At 42.2% G+C, this 19,734-nt stretch overlaps 1 protein-coding gene across 3 annotated transcripts in view; it reads left to right on the top strand.

The window, feature by feature from the left end:
* The first annotated feature begins 1,073 nt into the window (after positions 1-1,073).
* PPM1B (protein phosphatase, Mg2+/Mn2+ dependent 1B) overlaps positions 1,074-19,734 on the top strand; it is a 60,797-nt gene continuing 42,136 nt past the window's right edge. The window contains exon 1 of one of the 3 annotated variants that reach the window (XM_032102838.1): positions 1,074-1,174. The gene's annotated coding sequence lies outside the window, so the exon portion shown is untranslated. Of the gene's footprint in view, positions 1,175-15,769; positions 15,884-19,734 lie in introns of those variants that run through there. The other 2 variants (XM_032102840.1, XM_032102839.1) reach the window with 2 other exon arrangements.

Here is a 19,734-nt window from a genome sequence, read left to right as displayed (position 1 = left end):
GGCTCGGTGGGGTACCAAGGGCGGCCCAAGACACCTCCATCGGGCACCCGAGCGGGGCCGCAGCCCCTCCGTTCCCTGAGCCAGGACACGGCGCTCGAGCCCCGCGGGCAGACGGGAACGCAGAGGACCGAGACACCTCCAGCCTCGCTCTTTGGTGCGGTAACACCAGCAGCCGCAGCACATCGGACCGACGACAGCGGTAACCCCAGCTCCCGCCGCCCGCTTCCTGCCTCCTGCCTCCCGGGGCGTGCGAAGCGCAACAGCTCCCGCCGGGGTCGCGAGGCCCCGCCCCCCGCGGGCGGGACACCGGCCCCCGCGCGGCCTGATTGGCTGGCGGTGATGTAATCGCGCGCACATACGGGTACTCCCCACTGCCCCCCGTGGGGCATGGGGGAGGTCGCGCGCCTCTCGCCCGCCCCGCGACCAATCGCCGTGCGGAGCGGCTCGGCGCGCGGGCCCGGCCGCGCTCTGCTGCCCCGCCGGCCGCGCTTGATTGGCAGAGGCGGCAACCAATCAGAAGAAGGCAGCCGCGGGTCGATTCACGCCCCCTTGGCGAAGCGGAGGCCGGGGCGAGCGAGGCTGCGGGAGTGGCGGTGGTGGGAGCCAATGGCCTGCAGGCAAACCGTGCCGCCGGGAGGGAGGGGATGTGGCGGCGGGAGGGAGGCTGGGAGGGGCGAGGGCGCTCGTTGACAGCCGCTTCCGTCAGTCCTGCCCGAGGCTGTGAGGCCGGAAAAAAAAGTGCGGAGAAAGACGGAGTCCGTGCGCTGTAGCCTTGATTGACGAGAGCCGCAGCCAATAGTTACCAAAGCAGGGGGGGGAGGCCCAATCAGAGGAAAGCCTTTAGGCGGGGCCTGCGCGTGAGCGGCGAACGGATCGGCCAGTGACAGTGAGGAAGGGCAGTGCCGACGGGCCCACTGCCAATGGCCGGCGGGAGAGGGTGGGCCGGGGTGAGCCTGGCCCCGCCCGCCCCTCCCGAGCGCGGTGACGCGGGCGGGGGGACGGCGGCTCCAACATGTCCGCGCTGCTGGCTGCGCTCCGAGTGCGCGACCGGGCGGCGGCGGCGGCCGGCGGCGGCCAGCGCGGGGCGGCGCGCGCCTGAGCCCGAGCCAGCACCGCCCGCACCCGCGCCGGACCCCGCAGCGCCGCCGGGCGCCGGGGCACGCGGGGCACACAGGTAGAGAGAGCGGCCGGGGCAGAGCGGGGGAAGGAGCTGAGCGGGCGGGCCGGGGCCGGGGCCGGGGCTGCGGCGCCGGGGGCGCGGCGAACCCGGCGTGCGGTGGGTGCGCCCCTGGGGAGCGAGCGGGCGCCGCGAGGCCCGGCCGCCGCCTTCCTCCCGCCATGGGAGAAGAGAGGGCCGGGGCCGCGCTGACACGGCCCAGGCCCCGCACGGCCGTGGGGCTGGGGAGCCGGCAGGTAGGGCCCCGCGTGGGTGGCGCCGGGGAATGCGCTGGAGGTGTCCGGCACACCCGGAGGTGTCCGGCGTGTGCCGGCGGCTGCGGCTGGAGCCGGGCCGGGGGACGGCCGGCGGGCCGGGCCCGCGCACGTGCATTGGCCTGGCTCTGGGGAGCGTCGGGCCGGGGCCCGTGTTACAGACGGGCTGTGGGGGTGGTGGAAGGTGACGGGCGGCGGGCACGGCCCCGGTGTCGGGGGGAGAAGCTGCCGTGAGGCCTGGGTGCTTGTGACGAGCAGGGAATGAAGTCACAGGCAGATCGGCTGTGCCTGGGAGTCTTTAGGAGAAAAGTGTTGAAGGTAGTTCTTGCTCGTAGTTTGGAGCTTGCTGGCTCTGGGAACCCAATGGATGTACTTTTACCATAATTTACAATACTATCTCCCTCGGAAGAGGGGAGTCATTTTGATGAGTTGGAGGCAGCTAGAAAAATCAGTACCTGTCTTGTTTTGTGTGCTGCGGTAGGTTGAGGGATGTGTTTATACCGTGGGGATGCAGGTAGTGGGTGAAACCACATGTATTTGGGAGTAGTGGTATAGGAAGGCCTGTGAATTTAAGAGTGATAAGTAAACAGGCTTCTCTGTGTTGTGAGAAGTAACGTGGGAAGTTGGCAGGCATCTAAAGGCTGTGGAGGAGGGAAGCTTTGGGTGGCAGGGAAGCCTGTGTACAAGTTACAGGCACAGCGGTAACAGGTTGCTACAAGGTTCTGAACTTGTTTTGTTTGGTGGCCACTGTGGTTAGACTTAATGTGCGAGACCTTCGTGTGTAATATGAGCCGGTATGTGGACAGCAAGTCATGCGTGTTCCTACTGCTGTGCTTTGGTTTGTCTGCTGCTCACACTGGGAGCTGAGAGAGATGCTTGGCTGTCACCAGCTCAGTGAGCTCTCTGTCTGGTGTGTGGAGATGGGCTAGAGCAGCAAGCAATGTGGTCTGTGTCCTGGGAACTTGAGAGGAACTGTGAGTTGGTGTTTCACCTGTAATGAGATAGAAAGGCTGGATATTTGTTGTTTGGTCTATGGAATACAAATGGGAAAACATGTAGCAAATGCCACGTGTTGGGATCATGATGCTGTTTGGAGAAAAGTCTGTGCATATCCTGGGGAGCTGTAGAACTGTAGTTATATATGTTTTTGACAAGTATCAGGCAGTTTAAATTTCTGTGTATTAGGTCGTCAAATGCTCTCTTCTTGTAGGTAAATGTCAAGGATGACTGTGGACTATAAGAAAGTGAGGGGGCTTGGGTGGATATTTGGGTGTGGTTGAAAATGGGGGGAAAGATGAATTTGTATACAGGGTGAAGATTATGTTAGGCTATGTATACACGTGTGTATCAGGGGAATGGTATTTGTGCAAAAGGGAAACTGGAGTTTTCGTATTGCTGAGTTAGTTAGTCTGTGTATAGAGAGAGGAGGCAGGCGTTTTTGGCTGAGGCTATGAAAAGTTGAAATGGCATGGGGGAGGGATGATGAACTGGCTTCAGGGTCCTGTACAGGTTGGAGGCTGTGGGGATTCTTTGCTGCTCATAGTTTGGAGAGAAGTATTTTATAGTTATGGCACCTAATGAAAATTTAAAAAGTGAATAAAGATGAGGCATTTTATTACTGTTATGAATATTACTGGATTAAAGGAGGTTACAGGACAGTCAAGGGGTTTCTGGTAAAGTGCTTTTTTTTTGTTTGTTTATTTTGTTCTGTTTGTTTCACTAGATAAATTGACCATTAACTTTAAGAGTAAACTTTTGCTGAAACTAGCGCTCATAATGGTGTTGACAGGGCAGCAGCTAACAAAAAGCACTTAATGTGGTGTAGAAAAGCTCATGTGTGTGTGGGCTCAGGGGCTCCAGTATTATATGTATTTATTATGTGCATTTTCTATACCTTAACGCTTAACTGAGTGCACATATCCAGAGGACATGAAACCTTCTATACCGGACATATATTTGTGTTTGAGAGAGGGTTAGTGCATCAACATTTGAGGGTCAGTGATTTGTGAAGAGATGATCGGTTTAGAATGGAAACCTGCTTGGATCAGTTGGAAATGAGCAGTAATTACATGTGTGTATCCCATGTTCTGTAAGTTTGGGATAGTTTGTTCTATTTATTTGCATAGCCCCTCATCTGTTGTTCTGCACATATTTAGAGGAGGCTGTTACACAGGCTAGTGATTTAATTAAGGCACACAACATTGGGATGAGGGATATGTAATTAATGTAGTATGGAGAGGGCTGCATAGAGGGTGCTGAGAACCCTTTTTTCTTTCATAGTGGTAGCCATGAGGCGATCAGTTAGTCAGGTAAGGAACAAGAGAAGGAAATGAGTAGTCTTGTAGTTACCCTGAACAATTCAGTTCCCTTCTTGTCTCTGGTGTGCATTGCTCTTTTAAACTTTTCTAGTGATAATCACTAATTCTGTCTTAGTAAACTTGTCTCAAGAAATAAAAGCCTATCACAATTAAAATTAAAGCTTGTGAAATCTGTGTGTTGAACAATCGTTTCACGTGCTTACTGTCAAAAACTACTGCTCTCAGGGGTCCGGTGGAGAGTAGTGAGCATTTCTTACATGAACGTGTTGCCTCCATATTACAAAAGGGAAAGGCACTAAAATCTACTCTCAGTAGTGGATGTAAAAATCTATGTATATGAAGTATTTGTATTAGTCTTTGGAGCAGGGCTTATTTAGACTGCAGCAGGGGATGGGGATGTGCATAGAACAATGTTCAGTGAGTGTTGAATGTCCTTCTTAGATGGAGCAAACTGCAGCACACCTTGCTGAGTGCTGCCATAGTGTTCAGTGGGGCAGGGATGGGCTTGGCTTGTCAGTGTGGTTTCTGTTGTTTGGTTTGGTCTTGGTTTTTTTTGGGTTTCTTTTCAAAAAACCACTAAAAATCAAAATGTATCATTTGGTAGTGCCTTGCATCATCAGTCCAGCAGGAATGCTTAAATCTGCCATATAGGTCTACTGCTGTAGTTTAGGAAGTGGGAAATGGCTGTTCTTTTCCAGTCAGCACTGGAAGATAAATAGCTAACCATTGGTTTTTACAAGCACAGTCTCTTCCAAGAGAATGGGAAGGCCTTGGTGAAAGAATCCAATCCCTAACTCCATGTTTGGATTGTGGAGAGTGATTACTGTAACAGGCCATGCATATCTTTGTGTCTATAGTTGGGGGTTTTTTTTCCTAGTATTGATTCTTTCTGCCATCTACCTTAATCAAATATGCTCTATGTTGTTTGGTTTTTGTTTTTTTAGTTCTTGTCACTTGTCCACTGATCTCTCTGAATTCAGTGCTGCACTTTACTCCCATGTGAAAAAAAAGCATTCTTCAGATCTTGGGCCTTTTAGCAATTCAAGTGATTCAGTCTGAATATTGGTTTTCTCAGTAAATTGGAGGAGAGCAGTGGGGATTTCTTTGGAAAACTGTTGAAATCAAAATTTTTGCTGTCTCGGTTCCTTCCCTATGTATTACTTTGTTAATTCTGTGCTTCAGTTTATGCTTGATGGTCTTCAAGATTTGGCTTACAGCTGTACAGGGTGTGAATTGTGACTTCTTCCTTCTCACTGTCTGCTAGCAGTGTGAATGCAGCATAAAAGTTTTATGCAACTTAGAGGAGTCTGGTTTATCCCTGACCTACAGCATATCAGGTATACATAAAATGTTCAGGGACTTCAATGTCAAAATCTGGACCAGTAATTGCAGCTTCTCATTAAAAAAAAAAAAAAAAAAGCCACCCAAATAAGATGACATCTGACTAGAGAAGCCCAGAAAGGAGAAATTGAAAGATGATCCCTAATGTCAGAACAAGGATGCAGAGTTTCCAAAAAGATTATCGGTACTGTTTTTACTTAACAGACAGCTTTACAAACCCCTTAGCTGTTTGGATGATTTCTTTCAGCCTTAGACAGATGTCTAGTATGGGAAACTTCATTCAAACTGCTTGTAATTTGCTTAAGCCTAGTACAGATTTATATTTGTATCTTGTGAAAAAGTCAAATAAAAATTCTGAAGAATTAAAGAGTGTCACTCCAGAAGTAAACTGGTCTGAAAATCTTCATGAGATGGTAAGAAATTACTGAGCTGGGGTAGCTCATCTCTAGTTTCTTGAGATGAGCAGTTCAGCTCATCTCAGTTTCTTGAGACATCATTGGCATGTTGAAACATAAGGGTTGCCAATAAGTGTAGGTTAAATTAGTCTTCTGGCTCTTGGAAAACCCTGTGTTGGGAGAGAAAGCACGAAGATCTTTTAATGTAGAGAATGATGACAGAAGGGAAAACTCCATATCTCAGCAGACAGCAGCCTTGCTAGTAATTTTGAAGGAAATAACTCAGCCCAGGTATTTTCGTTCAGCTATGAAAAATGTTATTCATAGCTCTTTTTTTCCCTGTGCACCATTAGTTTCTCATTAACATTACTTCAGTGTGTCATTTAATGATGTCACTACATTACTATCTCCTGGCATAGGTTCTCGTCATCTTTGATGGGAAATAACTTTTTTCATTGAGTTTTCTTTTAAACAAATAGTACAACTGGGTGCTTAAGTTTATTTTCACAGGAGTTAACATGAAACAGATCAGAAAAACATTGCTTAAGGATGTTTCAGACTGGGCTACTGGAGAGTTTAAGATGGCTCTTTAGTGAGTATGGTAATGACATGTCAATAACCAGAAACTTCCAGTTAGATCACAAAGGAAAGTGTCATTTGTTCTTTGCTGTTTTCATGGGATTAGTGTGTTAACAGAAAATGTCATCTTCAATAATCCTACTTTTGTGTCTGCCCCCCAGTATAGGAACTTGACCTTTACTGAATGTAGAGCAAACATGGCTCTGCATTGTTAGCAGTTAATTGTTTTTATCGAGGAGGTAATGAAGTAAGATGATGATGATTTGTTGAGCAGAGGAGGTAGCACTTTATTGTAAGTTATTAATGCAGTACTGCTTTGATCTGTTCTCACCAGTTTGTTGGTCCTGCTAAAGGCAGGTATATGTTTGAAACTCATGATCTTCCATTTAAAATTTTTTATAGAAAAAGAAAAATTGATAATGGGAGAGAACTTCTCAATGACGGAACTATTTGTAAAGAACTGATGTTTTGATTCAAGTGAAACAATGAATATTATGTTGGTCAGCTTATACAGAAAAAAAAACCCCTCTGTTCTGGGTGGCTTTGTTGGTTAAGCTGATGTGCAAGTAATAAAAAGCATTATTGAGCACATGCTGCTCTTCCTTTCCAATCACCACATCCAGTGGAGCCATTGATTGAGTTGTGTTTTCAATGTTATTTGAAAAGTTTTATAAAACAGTAAGTGTAGGTGATGCATGAAGTATATTGGGTGGGTTATTTTTTATTTTATTCTGAAAACTTTTCTAGAAGTATCTCACTAGCTTTTGAAACTCCTAACCTGTAAAGAGGTGGGGACAGAAGTGAATGAGTGGTGATACACTGCTGCTATCATTACTCCAGAAGAGGGAACACCCTGCGCAGCCCTCCTTTCTAGGGCTTTTGAGGTGCGTGTTGGCAGCTTAAGTCTGTGGGTTTACTTCCTACTGCTTGAGGCTCTCATAAATGAACGGACAGTATCTGCCACATTGATTGTATTTACGTTAGCAAGCAGTATGCTGCAACTGAAGAAGGTTGTAGAGAGAAGCTGTAAGTTAGGTAGACTCAGTGTCCCCAGTGTGTGTACTTCATGGGGTTATTTTAGACTAATTGTGTCTGGTTCTGTGGACTGAGTATGTTCCAAACCTTCCCAGAGTTTTGATGTAGGTTAATCTTGGAGATGTTCAGATCATGTGTTCAGAAACTTCTGAGAGATGTGAACTAAAATACAGGAAGTGGGTGACAGATTTACTTCAAAAGCGTGGTCTTAATTCAAACTGAAGTGCCAATGCAGCTGTACCCACTGCATCTCTAAAAGGCACGTTAGAGCACTGCAGAGCGTGCTGAGCTATGCAGGGGGAGTGGATTCTATCCTCTGCTGCCTCCTAAGTGTTGCCAGGCCTGCAGAAATTGTCCTGCTGCTCTCTGACCAAGGATTGCTTGTTTATCTTGACTGGTAACTGAGTATCTATTCCCAAATTATTGTCCCTAGTTTTGAAATTTTGTGTGAAAATGACAGTGTTAAAACGACAATAAATTCTGAAAAGTAGTTCTTTCATGGTTTTACTTCAGTTAATCAAGAATGAAACTAGCTGTGTGAGCAGCAAGTTACGAAGCCTGACTTCCTGCGGCTTTATGCCTTGTGGTTGGATTTTTCTGGGTACGTGGTATTGTGACTTCTGTAAGTATTCTCATGTGTTTGGGGCGCTATCTGTCCTGATATCCTGTATGGGATGATGGTTTTGGTAACACAGTTGAGCTTCTACTGCACTAGTTTGGATGTGTGTCTTTGATGTGACTGTTTATTTCCACAAAACTCATAGGACCTGATTATTTGTGAAATATTTACCCTTGTGTAAACTTTTGAGTTGTGTTTCAGTGAGACTCTGGGGACACAGAGAATACACGCTATAGCTTGGCTTGCTGGGGTTTTATTTTATTTTCCACTGATATTATTTTTGTTTTACTGTTTGTGTGTTTGTTTGTTTTTAAAAAATAATTACCACTGTTTAAAGTTTCTTCCAGAAGAGTTAAAAGTATATCCCCCATAACATTTCAGGCAACTTGTCTAGAAATAGGAAATTGTGTTCCTCATGGCAGCTTCTTAAGAGATGCTAAAAATCTCTTCTTTATAAGATAGATAAAATTCTTCAGAGTATTAAACATGCTTGTTAAATATCGACAGGTGTAAAGTTGCCTTTGTATATTGCAGATGTATATATGGTGCCACATATAGTAGTTTTGGACCATGATTCTAGGAGAGAAGCGAATGAGGGTTTTGACATTGTGTAAATCTCTGGGGTACGGCTAGACTGGACTTAGAGGGTGGTGGATTAGCAAGTGGAGGGGGCAGGGACACAAACTCACTGTTTGTGATTGCCCTTGTGACCTTGAAAAACTGCTGAAACTGTAATGTGCTTTGAAACTTTTCAGATGAGAAGTACTGTACTGAAACTATGTGGTACCATGGGCTGTTTTGAGAGTTCTGTCTTCCGTGTATAAAGCTAAAGAAATTGTTCCTTTTGCTTCTGTTTGAAGTGAATCTATACTCTAAGCACTGCCTTCAGAGAGCTTCTGTAAAGGTATGAAAGGTGAATGTAGCACATACTTTGGGTTTTTTCTGTGTCCTTTCTTCTCCTGCTCTCTTTCCCTAGTATAATAATAAAATGTCCATACTATTTGTTCTAGTTCCCGAGAGGAAAATCTTACCCTGGTCAGAAGGTGCTCTCCATACCAGCTTGTGCACAAGACCTCACTTTAGATACGGTACTAGTTGCAGGCACTGGCTTCTGGTGTCTGAGATTAAGCTTGGTTCTCTGTGGAACATTTGATAAAATTGGTCATAGCTGACTTTTCACTAAAAAGTGTTTTTTAGTGTGCATGTTCAAAGGAAACATGAAGTTCTTTTTTATTTCAGCTGTTGTAAAATTCGAATCCAGTCTTAGCAGAGGTAGTCCACTTACTCCCTCAGGTAGTGTTCAGTCCTTCATCTTGGAAAGTAAAGCAGCTCCATCTAGCTCAAGAGAGCCCCAGTGCACAGTACAGGCTGTTAAGGCTCACAAATGCCTCACTTTGGGTGTTGTCAGTAAGAACTGAAGTGGCGCCTCTAAGGAGGTTATTAACAATGTCTAATTACAGGTGGGATTTACACTCAATGAGTGTTATTCAGTAATTGTGGGACTACTGCCTGTACTTGTATCAAATGGACTCCTCAGGTGGGGTGTTTATCCATTTACTAGGCTGTCATGTTTTCTGTGCCGTTATCACTTTTCCAGGAGACACATTACAGCAAGAGGTTTTTTTGTTTCACTTTTCCTTTTCTCTGAGATAATGTGTTTCCTGCTCTTTTCTTTGCTGATTGCTTACGCTGGTGGATGAATTTATTGGACTCCTCCGTAAGTCTAGGTTGTGTCTGATTATGTTACTCTAAGGAGTACTTATCTAAACAAGTAGAAGGTTGTGCACAATACTTCAAATAATAGAGGTTTTATACGTAAGATGAAAACAATGTTGTGAAAACAATAGCTAGAGCTGGGAGGAAGAGGATAGTGTGAAACCTGTTCTGTAAATGCTCTGTAAGTGCACCGCAATTCAAACTGCTGTTCAAAAGATAACCTCCAGTTCATAAGCATTCAGTCATTTAAAAAAATGCATTAATAATAGGAATTGTTTGCTTTGTGTGAGTTTTCCGACTAGCCCTCTTTTAGATTCTGTGCATCTCTTGCAGTGTAAAGAAACTGGAAGCAGTTCAGTGTGTCTGTCTCTTACAAGTAATTTGTGGGATCAAGGAAAAGACAAGCATTCCACTTTTGTGGATGATTACATTGGAAAGAGATGTTTCACAGTGTTTGCTAGAGTCAAATAGCTGTGCAGTCTCCTCTGCAGGCAGGCCTTGAGAGCTCATCTGTTTTTCCATAAGTGGTAGAAGTTGATAGTTTGACATTTTCCTGTGTTTTAAAATTGAAATAATAATTAGGCTTGTGTGTGGTGGGGAAGGAAAAGATAGGACTGTGCTATAGTGACAATGGTGTTTTGTATCTTAATTTTATATCATAGTAAACAATAACTTTATTTTACTTTTGTTTGGCCTTTGGTTTCTTATGCTAAACCATGCCTATACTATTGTGTCTTCTTACAGTATTTGAGTGTGAAAGTAATGGCAGTTAAGAGCTGTTGAAGATCGATACCTAGTTCGTAACATTAAATCCAATTGGATGACATCTCAATTTCTTAACTAGAATGCACCAAACACAAGTAATTGTAGGCCAGAGAACTTCTCTAAAATATTTGATAAACTCAATATAGTAGCTGTTGTTAACCAAAACAGCTTATTTTGTGCTTTTGACTATTGTTACAGTATTATCTTAATTTAAAGAAAAAAAGGAATGCTGTCAACTTAGCATATCTTACTTTTGGAGGGAAGTGGATAAGACTACAAACGGTTGAAACAGTTTCTCATGATTTTTTAACATGAGGTGAAAATGGTGCTTTAGTTCTGGAGTTAAGAGGAGAAGAAACAAAATTCTGGTATAATTCAGAATTCTTGAAATTAGCTTGTGTGCAGTGCCAATGACAGGAAACAGAATTTAACATGGTTAGAAAAATGTCACTCTGGAAGGTACTCTGCAATTGTACTTTATTAATTCATATTTGAAAAAAAAAAATTCCTTGAAAAATACCATATATTCACAGATGTATTTAACAACCAGACTATTCTCAGTCTGAAGTTTTCTGTATTTCTGAATCTGTACAGAGGGAGTGTAGGGTTCAGTTACTGCTGGAAGTGATCTTTTTTCACTGTTTTGATTTGTTCAGGCTTAGGAGATTCAGATGTGTTTTGTATAAAGAAAAACTTGGGGTAGCAATGCCATAGCTGAAGTAACTAATTTTCTGGAAAAGTGTCTTAAGATTTCTCCGGACTCGAAACCTGATTATATTGTCAGGTTTCACAAAGAATAGGAAGCTAATGTGGAAAACTTGTTAATAGGTCTCTCCCCATTGTCCCTTCCTCCAAAGGTCTTGTTTGTTTATTGAAGCACTGATTAAAACAAACTCCTGCATACAAAGCACATGTGGCAGCTTAGGTCTGTAATGAGTTGTCAGATTTGTGCTTAAAGCCTTTCTAAAGCCAGGTAATGGTCCTAGAACGCTGTATTGAAAACTCCATCACCCTTTTCTGCTATTTCTCTTCTTTTTAGTAGTCGGCATCTTAAGCTACTGCTAGTACAATAAGAAGTGGTAAACTAGGCCTGTGAGCAAACTTTCTTCTGCACAGAAGGAAGTTCTTCGTTTTGTTCCAATGGCAGAAGTTGTTTTTTTTCCAGTTAGTGTTTATCCTCTCCTTTCCTTGAGTCAAAGTCTGATACTGTTACTGCAAGACAGAAACTGAAGTTTAAGTCAGGAGAGGACATGAAAAGTGGTGCTCTTAGTAAGGAGGAAAACTACAATGCTTTCTAAAGAACTTACTACATAAATTAACTGAAAACTTCAGCTAATCCAGAGAATACTTGAGTAGGCAGAGCACAGTATTCATCGAGGAGTATTCCTTCTTGCTCTCATCGTGGGGATCTGTTTTTTGTTCATTCGTCTGTTCATCATGTTAAAGATTTTTATCAGTACATACACTGCACTGCCTTTTATTACCAAGTTCTGCTGCCTGCCACTACCTCTGCTTGCCTTTCAGAGGTATCCTGACTCTTCTTGGTACTGGCATGAGTAAAACCCCAAAAGTAAAAATTGACCACTGACATTGCTGGGTGACATGGGGAAGAGCTTCTTGCTGTTAGTCGTCATTTTTGACCTTATTTTTGTTTGTATTTGGTTTCTTCGGGCTCATTTTCTCCTGTTGAATCCACTCTTGAGAAGGACGGGGGGAATGAGAGAAGATTTAGTCTATAGTGCTTTTTCCTGAACTGTGCAAGTTGTTGGGTTTTTTCACCCTGAATTGTGTAAAAAGTCCTGCAGATAGTGGAAAACTTAGTGCATTATGGATTTAAGGTGTCATGGCACTGATAGACTTGGATCACTGTTGCTGAAGAAGCGAAGATTCCTGAAAAGTCCTTGGATGACTGAAAGGATGTACTTTGACTGAACTGCCTTGTTCAGAGAAGGAAAGTTAAGAGTGAGCTGATGTGACCCAGATTAATTTTTACATTAAGAGGGAAAATAGCAATAAAGCTTATTATGCTCAACTGTCAAAGGGTAGTGCCTTCAAAATTCTATAGATGGCAGAGTTCATGTAACTAGCGTGTAATTCAGTTGAAGCTTAGTTTCTCTGCGTTGGTTTCTAGTCATTAAATCTTATGCTACCTTGGTGAGGGTGCTGGGCACTACATCAGCTTCCTTGTCAGCCAGGCACTGCTGTTACTTTTTGCAGCTGTTTAAAAACAATGGGTATAGCATCTTCTTGGAAGCTGAGTCATTGACCGTACATGGTATAGCTTTGGTTTGTCTCTCATTATGAGGAGTTCATCCCCTCTACCCAAACAGATTTCTGCTGCGTGCTGCCTAGTTGGTATCTGGTATTCCTCTCTTTAGTTAAAGGTCCGTAGAATAGTTTGGTTTTTCACCGCCTTTCAGTGTTGACACAGTATAGAAAAGAGAGGTTTTGCTAGGCCTCTGCATGCACTCAGACATTTGCTTCTGGAACCCACTCATAGTCCTGACTTTCATTAAGGAAGAGGTTCTTGTATAATTACCTAAGTATATTAGTGCTGTTGTATTTTTGCAGTTTTCTGCTTCTGACCATGTGCAGGTTCCTCTTCTCATGCTGATAACTTGGCTTTGTCTCATCTCGTGGTAAGAGTTGGGTCATGTGCGTATGTTGGGTACATATTGCTGAGATTAATTTTCTCTTAGTTTAGCTTCTTGAATCAGCTTGCTGCATGAGGATATGAGAGCAACTACTGATGCCAAAGTTGGGGTAGAAGCTACCCATGATAGGGGGTGGGCTTACAGCTGTTATCAGTTCAGCTTAGCCTAACTTACTGTAAGACTGCATGCTGAGGTGTTTCAAAGGAGGTTCTTGTGTAGTTATTAATGTTGGTTCTTGACACTGGTGGTTTGGATATCTGATGACCTATCTTGTGAATGGAAGTTCTGTATATACTTGGAATGTTACTGCTGATGAAGAGAAGACCATAGAGAAGTCACATAGCTGTGACAGTGTTCGCAGTGTCACCAGCCATGTTTCAGTCCTAAAGTAAAAGAGCATGCAACTGAGTGTTGACATTAAAGCATCTATTATAACTAAATTAAAAAGGTCCATCCCCTCTTTTGGATTTTCTCCAAATGCACAGCCTGCTACAGATGTTTATATGACTCCCTTCATAGTAGTCATTCCAGTTTAATTAAATACCAGCGCTTGCTGACAAGAATATCTGTAGGTACACGGGAATACAACAGAAACCAAAACTTTGCATAGCAAAGGTCATGATAAGGAGTTCGTCAGAAAGTTTCTGAGCAAGTCAAGCTGTTTCTCTGTGCATTTTGTCACATCTGCAAATTTCCTTAGGGGATAGGAGGACTGCTTCAGCTCATCCACGTGGTGTTGGTCACCACTTAATGTGCCATTAGAGTATCCTACCCACTGCCTGTTTCTGGCCTAAGTTTTGATGAACTGCAAAGGGACTGAACTATTTTGGGTGAAACATGAGTAATGTCATCACTAGTAAAGAATAGAGTTTGCAGTTGTTTGTCAGGCACTGGCTGATTCTGTGTCCAGGAGTTTTCGTATTCACTCAGTTTTGGAGGTTTCTTGAAATACGGTTGGGGAGAAATTCAAGCTGTCTGAAAAGATGGAAGCAATCTGAATTCTAGAAATGCTTTATAATGTCCATTGTGAAACATGTTTTGAGTTTTCTTTGTCATTTGCTGTTCTTTTCCACTTCTTTGTCTTCTCTTTCTCAGCCACCTGTTTCTGTAATAAATTTTAGATACAGTAACAAAGACCAAGTTTTCCCTTTTATAACCTCTGCTATTGACTGTCTTGTAGCCAGATACCTTGAAAATTATCCAGAAACTCAGTTGTTTGATGGCTGTGTTTCACATGTTGAGACCTGCTTTTTTTTTATGCACAGAGTTCTTGTGTTTAGGCTCTGGAACATTTGAATTCTGCAAATTGTTGAAGCATAGAAATGGTTCCTGTTCTCTGTTTCAGGCATCCTTGCTGTTATATAATAAAGAAAGCTTTCTGTTACACTTAATAAAAACACTAAATGCTGCTTTATTTGGATAGCACTATCAGTAAATAGTTCATATAAATCTGTAGAAAAACAAGGAAAACATTTTTGAAAAAGGTGACTGTTTTCAGTCTGCCGAGCTTTACCAGGGGTCAGTCGTGCTTGACTGACCTGACTGCCTTCTGTCTAGGTCTTCAGCTGAGGATAGGGCAGTGATTTTTTTTTATTTTGACTGTGGCAAGATGTTTTGGTGTCCCACAGCATACTCCTATCTACAGTCTCAGTTGGGAGGATGACAAGACAAATCAAAACTGGTTGAGGAGTTATTTTAAAGGGTAGGTGGCCAATGGTTCATACTCTGTCTGGACAGCAGTTACAACCAGAGCTCTTCAAAGGTCTACTGTCTACTAAGTAAAATAGTTTTAATATAGTGACTTACTCTTGTTGACTGTTTTTGATATTAAGCAGTAGTTACTTGGAATCTGCCTATTGAGTAGGCTTGGAATAAGCAAGGTACGTTCATTGAATAAACATTTAATCTAAGAATGGAAAAATACTCTTTTTCAGTGTCAAAGATGATGTTTTAGAACATTGTAGTTATCAATATGTCTTGTCTTATTTGCCTTTGGTATTCTGAACCTTGTGGTAAAACAAGGTGATTTGTAGAGCATTAGAAATTGCTACGGAGGGAGGGGTAAGCAAGATGCTGGATAATGAAACTAAATCTCAGTTTTTCTGTGATTAGTTTGTTTTCACAAACCTGGACAAAGAGGGAAGTGAACTGTCATCTTAGATGCTACATGTAGACAGTCTCCAGAACAGACAATGCTTTAGTCAGATTCTTGGTGGAGAAATAATATTCTGAAGGTCTATGAAGGTGTGGTGGGTTTAACTGTGGTAGCCCTTCTCATCGGTTTGAGGAGATGCAGCCTTGTTTCTTTCTTGTAACCAAGAAAGCTTAGGGTGTTTCTGGTTGTATATTTTCAAAAATCTAGAGCAGCCAGTAACAGGCTACCTTGTCAGGGTTTCTGTGCTTTAAAGTAAGTTAGAATCTCAGCTTTTCGTCTTTCTTTTCCTTTGCATCCAGGATGTGGGTATATTATTGTAAACAATTGCATTGGTATGCCAGACTTCCTCATTATCTCTGCACTTAAACATGCATACGTACACATGAATGTATGCAGGGTCTCTCTGCCATGTGGTTTACGTATCCCTGGTTTGGAAATGGATGTGCTTACATGACATCTGTAAAGGTGGTACGTATTGAAAGTGGGAGTTTTTTGGCAAGTAGTTGCCATGGAATAGTTGGTATCTTAGATCACTTCATACTTTCATCTTTAACGAGTGAGAAGCAGTCATGCGGTGTTCGGCTGCATTGCCATAGACAAATAGGAACTTCTTGACTAACTTGGCCTCTTCCAGTGGTTCATGGAGTTTATTAATTTCAGTTTAGCTGTTACTATTAAACAGTTGAATTAGAGATTTTATTGAGTATTGTGTTGAACTAGGAGAGAAGTTGGTCAATTCTTCCATCTTACTGCTTTCAGACTCACAGGCTCTTCTGCTTTATTCACCCCTAATATGCAAGGAAGAGTCTCTAAAGTGAATCTTTATCAGAAAGACAAAGATCTGGAAGAAATTTTACTTTTGTACTGCGTTCAAGGTAAGACTTTCAAAATTGTCCGTGATCAGATGACACAAAGCATGAATACTGAGACTTGGCAAAATGGTACTGTTTATGAGTTCTTGGCTTGTGTATTATACTATTCCTGCAGAATGTTATGACTCTTTATTAAATATTAAATACTTCTGCATATTTCTGTTGAAATGCACTAATGATCAGAGGTATATAAGCTAGTTGTGGCTGTGTTCCTTAACTAAAATAGTCAAGTAGGTTGCTACTTGTGGCTAATGTTTACTGCAGAGCTGTCTTTTGGGTAGTATAGGTGTTGCTAATTATAAAACTGATACACTAAGTTGCATGATATGGAATGTCTTATTAAATTGGCAGTGTCTTAGTAACTCTTCTTTGTTTACTTTGTGGTCCCTGTGCTGAGCTTATTGTAATTCTCTGTGAATGTAGAGAGTGAACACACTCTTTAGTAATGTTTTGGTCACTTTCAAAATATCAGGAAATAATTGGACTTCAGAGGGCAAGTTTGCTGCGTTTTGGAGAAAATGGTAGATGCATTTCTTTTAATAAAACCATAGCTTCAAGCACCTGCACAGTTGTCACCTTTCTGCAAGTTAGAGCATGATCAGATGGTAAGAGCCATTAGCATCGTTCAGCAGAGATGCGTTGCCTTCAGCTTCCATGCACAGTTTAACAAAATGTTAATAACGTTTGTTGTGTCATTCCCACACCACTCCCAGGGAATAGCGGAGGATATATGCGCACACGCATGCACACTTGCGTGCACACACGCACACACATACATGTGTGGGGCCGTGAAGCTGATTAGAGGGCTGTAGCACTTCTCCTATGCAGAAAGGCTGATAGAGTTGAGGTTGTTCAGGCTGGGGAAGTGAAGGCTCTGGGGAGACCTTACAGCAGCCTTCCAGTGCCTAAAGGAGGCCTACAAGAAAACTTGACAAGGGTGTGCTATGATGGGACAAAGGGTAATGGCTTTAAACTGCAAGAGAGTAGGTTTAGATTGGATATTAGGCAGAAATTCTTACTGTGAGGGTGGTGAGGCATTGGAGTCAGTTGCCGAGAGAAATCGTGCATGTCCTATCCCTTGCAGTGTCCAAGGCCAGGTTAGATGGGGCTTTGAGCAACCTGGTCTAGTAAGAGGTGTCCTTGCCTGCAGCAGGTGGGTTGGAACTAGGTGATCTTTAAGGTCATTTCCAACTCAAACCACTCTGTGAAGAATGGAGACGCACATAGCTATCCCTTTACAGAGATGGTATTTGCACAGAAAAGAGAGTACACGGCCATGGTCTCCAGTCATAGAAGAGATCTTGGAGACATTCAGAAGAGTGTGGGAGATGTTTTGGGGATTAATGTATAAGTAGCCCTGCATTAGGCAGCTGGTTGCCTAATGCTAGCTCTTCAGTTTTTGGGGGGGTGGAAACCCACTGAAATCGGCGTTCATTGTGCTGCGTTCAGCATCCGTTTGAAAGCTCAGATCAGCAGTCTTCTATTCACGTACCTGTTTCTGAGTTTTTGTGGCTGAGGATCTGTTTTTTATGTAGTAGGTTTTACTGAATTATTTGTGTAATCCCCAAGCTAATTGTCTGCTTTTCTTTTAAACCGCTAAATTCATCTGATTTTTTCAGTTGTCATTCTGCAAATGCCTGAATACTTAAGAGTATTCCTTAGTGTGCCATGATTATTTTATGGTTTCCTAGTTTGATCTAGATGGTTTGTTACGCTGGTATAGAATACATGCTGGTTAAGCTTTGTGGTAATAAAGTGATAAATGTGAGCTTTGGAATATAGAAATAATTTTAAAATGTCTTGACAAGTTGTCTCATAAATGGGATGGCAGAGTAGGGTGTTTGCCCCTTGCTACAGTTAATATGTTTTTTTAATGTGTCTTTGTGCTAAGATGTTCCCATCACTATTCAGTCCAGCAAGGGTGTGTCTCGGAGCCAGCAGTGTACAGGAGCAGTAGTAACCTTTGGTGGAGCTGGAGATGGTGTCTTAATCTGTGTTATCCAAATTTGCCTGCAGCTGATGTCTGAAATGATGAGTAGCATAAAGCGAATGTTGAATTATTAACATGCTAACTTTCCCGAAATCCTTTTGGCTGTCAAGTCTATCATTACTGCATTGACTGCCTGTAATGCCCTTAAGCACCTTCTCTAATATTGATTTCTTGAAAACTGGCATGATCTTCTTTCTTGTATGTTAGTTTTAGCATTCTTGCTGATAAAATTGCCGTTTGAATTTTTGCAGGTATAGTTCAACATGTTTTGTGATACTTGTATAGTGGCAAAATTAAAACAGTTTTTACTCAGTAGAGAGACCTGAAACTTCAGCATTGCAATATATATTGCAAATTGAGAGTTTAAACTATTGATTAAAAGTGAATCCAAGTGACTTATTATGTGTTGCAGTATGAATTGGACAAAACTTTGAGTTTTTAAGCTTGTAAATTGCCAAGTGGCTGCTTCTTGCCAAGTACTCCTCTGTTTAGATGACAAGTGAAGCAGTTCAGATAGCCTCAATGCAGACACCTGAAAAAGATTCCATGTGTCCAGGCAATGATACTGGAGGCTGCTGCCAGAAAAAAAGGTAATGGAAATTTGCTTCACTCTGCAGTTCCTAGAGATAGTAATTTTTTAAATTAGACTTCTTAAAAAGTTTCTCTAGCCTGATGGAAAAGTAGAGCATCCTGTAAAAGAGCAGGGGGAGGGGAGTAGTGTGTTTTCTGAACTAGTATTGACAAGTCATCTCTGATCTGAAACATGACTTTCTATACCATACTATCAATTGAATATCATGTGACTACAGGTATATTGATTCTGTTGCAGCGTTAGAGTACATAGTCATATATTGGGTACGATCAGCTGCTTCTCTTCAGTGTTTGTTTATAACTGCCTTAAAAATACTTGGAGATATGCCTTATTTGAAATTAATCAAATCAGGTTGATTTGGGAAGGTGATAAATGTGTGTTAGCAGTAAGGAAATTACTTTCTAAACAAATGGACCCTGTTAAATTTTAATTGCCTTTACATTTCTAAGTGCTGTTTGTCTTAGTAGTAATACAGTGCTGTTACTGAAGTAACTTTGCTAGTAATTAGAAGCAGCATCTTAACATGGAAGAGACAAAGGGAAAAAATGTTCTAAAACTGTAATGGAGATATAATAATAACTATGTATTGTAACAATTCCTATTTGGAGCCTTCAGTTCCTGTATTACTTAAATTACTTCTTTTGAAAGATTGTGTGTGTAGGCTGTGAGTTGACATAACAGATGCTTGAATTCTCTCTTTCCAAGCTGTGTGCTTTGCAGTAAACATTAAAATGCCTATAGCATCATAACTCTTAATATTTGGCAGCTTGTACTGCTGGTTTCGTTATGTTACCAATTTGAACATGCTGGTGATTTTGTGGTGTTGAATGACCTTTTTTGCATTTAATTTAACTCCTGATGTATATAAATTTAGCAAGTGGTAACATGGCTAAAAAAAAGCCACAAATAGATCCAAGTGTCTAAGTAGTGTGGCAGAGAATTTATGCCTTCTGTAACTGTCTGCACATCAGCAGTGGCCAAGTTTTTTTTTTTTAAATCTGCTGTGATGATTCAGTTCTAGTGCATTTATACCTGAAGACTTACTGTTAGAAGATGAGGAAGAACCTTAGAGAGAGGAGGTCCTTTCTCTGATCGCTGGTATCATATATAAAGAAATAAAAACCCATTCTTATTATTCTTTCTAAATTTGATACAGCTTGATTTCGGTCACTGTCAAGCATACCAGCACTAGTGAATTCTTGCTGTATTTTTTGTACCTGGTGCTAACTGAAGTACTGTTATTTTGATATTTTTTTCTTATTTTTCACCCCA

Source organism: Corvus moneduloides, chromosome 3 (assembly GCF_009650955.1).
Source record: "Corvus moneduloides isolate bCorMon1 chromosome 3, bCorMon1.pri, whole genome shotgun sequence".
NCBI classification, from domain to species: domain Eukaryota; kingdom Metazoa; phylum Chordata; class Aves; order Passeriformes; family Corvidae; genus Corvus; species Corvus moneduloides.
This window is presented reverse-complemented; position numbering and strand designations above follow the sequence as displayed.